The sequence below is a fragment of the Penaeus japonicus genome, unplaced genomic scaffold, assembly GCF_977035675.1.
Source record: "Penaeus japonicus unplaced genomic scaffold, GWHDUDI00000001_assembly GWHDUDI00000015, whole genome shotgun sequence".
Classification (NCBI taxonomy): domain Eukaryota; kingdom Metazoa; phylum Arthropoda; class Malacostraca; order Decapoda; family Penaeidae; genus Penaeus; species Penaeus japonicus.
In genome coordinates, this window is record NW_028234417.1 from 35,627,493 (window position 1) to 35,629,992 (window position 2,500).

The 2,500-nt window shown below is 46.6% G+C and overlaps 1 protein-coding gene across 1 annotated transcript in view; it reads left to right on the forward strand.

The window, feature by feature from the left end:
* Nucleotides 1–2,500, forward strand: part of LOC122267646 (protein bark beetle-like) — a 34,534-nt gene that overhangs the window by 30,992 nt on the left and 1,042 nt on the right. The window lies entirely within an intron of this gene.

Consider the following 2,500-nt stretch of genomic DNA (forward strand, 5'->3'; position numbering starts at 1 on the left):
CTCTCTCTCTCTCTCTCTCCTCCCTCCTCCTTCCTCCCTCCTCCCTTCCTCCCTCAACATCTCAATCTACCTCTCTTTCCCTTTCGTTCTCACCTTTTCTGAAGTCTCGTACCTGCATTTGTTTCCGTGTGCGCGTGATTATTGTCCACCCTTAACGGATCAGTGGCGTATCCTATACCATCTTCCCTGCATAATCCTACATAATCCTACGTAATCCTCCCGCAAGGCAGCCGCAGGGTGGACGAAGCCCCCTTCCAATCACCACCGCAAACGCACCTCTTTCAAATCTCTCGGGAACCTCACCCTACACCACCCTTACCCCTCCATCTCACCAGTACCCCCTCCGCCCCAACACTCCTCATCTTCATCCTCACCCTCACCCTCACCTCCTTCACCCTCCCCACTCCTCACCCTTCCTCATTTCCTTCACCCTTCCCTTCTTCCCTCCCTCACCCTCACCCCCCCCCCCTCACTCCTCATCCTCACCCTCCTTCACCCTCCCCCCTCCCACTCCCCCCCCCACCCCACACCCTTCCCCTCACCCTCACCCCCCCACTCCACACCCTTCCTCCTCTCCCTCACCCTTCTCCTCCTTCCCTCCCTCACCCTATATACATCGCAGTGTGAAGCCCCACGTGGTCTGATATCAAGCGATATTGTGGGCCTTCGCGACCTAAGTTAATGTTCTTATATCCACTCCCTGTGTATATACGAAAGCAGAAGGGAAATAACTATAAAGGTAAATGCGTATTATGAACGGAGAGTTTGTAAAATTTTCGTCTTGATTTGAACGTTGGGTTTAGGTAAATTTTTAGATCGTTTTAGGTTAACTAGTGATGGTAATGGTGATGGAATGGCTGTTTTGTATTGCTAATGGTCGTGGAAATATCGTTTTATATTACTTGTTATGATGGAAATACCGTTTTATATTATTAATTTTCATGAAAATACCGTTTTATATCACTAATGGTCATGAAAATACCGTTTTATATTACGAATGATTATGAAAATACCGTTTTATTATTTTACTAATGCTTCAAATAATAACGATTCTGAAAATAAACCCGAACAATTTAATTCTATCGAGTTTGCTGGGCCAGGGGGAAGGGGTAGGGGGTAGGGGGTAGGGGTAGGGGGTAAGGGAAGAGGTAGGGGGTAGGGGTAAGGGGTAGAGGGTAGGGAGTGTGGGGTAAGGGGTGGGGGTAGAGAGTAGAGGGTAGGGGTGGGGGTAGAGGGTAGATGGTAGGGGGTAGGGGGTAGGGGGAAGAAGTAGAGGGTAGGGGTAGAAGGTAGAGCGTAAGGGTAGGGGGTAGGGGGTGAGGGGTAGGGGAAGAGGTAGGGGGTAGGGGTGGGGGGAAGAAGTAGGGGTAAGGGGTGGGGGTAGGGGGTAGGGTTAAGAAGTAGAGGGTAGGGGTAAGGATAGAGGGTAAGGGTAGGGGTGGTGGTAAAGGTAGGGGGTAGAGGGTAGGGGGTGGGGGAAGAAGTAGAGGGTAGGGGGAAGAGGGTAGAAGATAGAGGGTAAGGGTAGGGGGTAGAGAGTAGAGGGTAGGGGTGGGGGTAGGGGCTAGGGTAGGGGGTAGGGGGAAGAGGTAGAGGGTAGGGGTAGAAGGTAGAGGGTAAGGGTAGGGGGTAGAGGGTAGGGGTGGGGGTAGGGGCTAGGGGATAGGGGGGTAGAGGGTAAGGGTAGGGGGTGGGGGATGAGGTAGAGGTAGAGGGTAGGTGGTAGGGGGTATGGGGTGGGGGGTGGGGGGGGAGCTTAGGTTATTCCCTGAGGTCAGCTTGGTCTTGGGAACGGTAGGTTGGCGAGCGGGAAGGGGTATTTGTCCTTGTTTTTTTTGTGTTTTTTTTTTATCCGTCTCTTGTTCGTGGGGTTTAGAAAAAAAACATTTTCCTTTGTTGTGTGCTTTATTTATTTGTTTACTTATTCATCTTTTATCTTTTTTTTTCTTTTCTTTTTTTACTATCATTGCTATCATTATTACTGTTATCATTATTATTATTATTATTTTTGTTACTGTTATCATCATTATCATCATCATCATTACCATTATCATTGTATCACCACTATCATTGTTATTATGATTAATATAATTATCATTATCATTACTGTTATTGTTATTATTATCATCATCATCATCGTATTTTAGCTTCTCGTGTTCTGCAAATATTTCTTTTTTTTATCTTTGCCCCATATTCTCTTTCCTTTACCCTCGTTATCACTGATCCTCTTTTCATCTTTTCCCTTCCTTCTTCGCTTCGTATTTCGTCCTCGTGTTTCGTTTTCCCTTCGTTTTCTTTTTTTCCAATTCCTGTTTCTTGTGTTTTTTTTTTTTTCTCTAATAAGAAAAGTGTCCTTTGCTTCCTTATCACTCTTCTGCTGTTTCTCTTTCTCCTACTCTTTTTCCTTTGGTATCTTTCTTTTTTTTCACTTATGTCTCTCTTTCAACCTCTTCTCCCCCTCTTCCCCTCCTTCCATTTTTATCTTCGTTCTTGTCCCTCA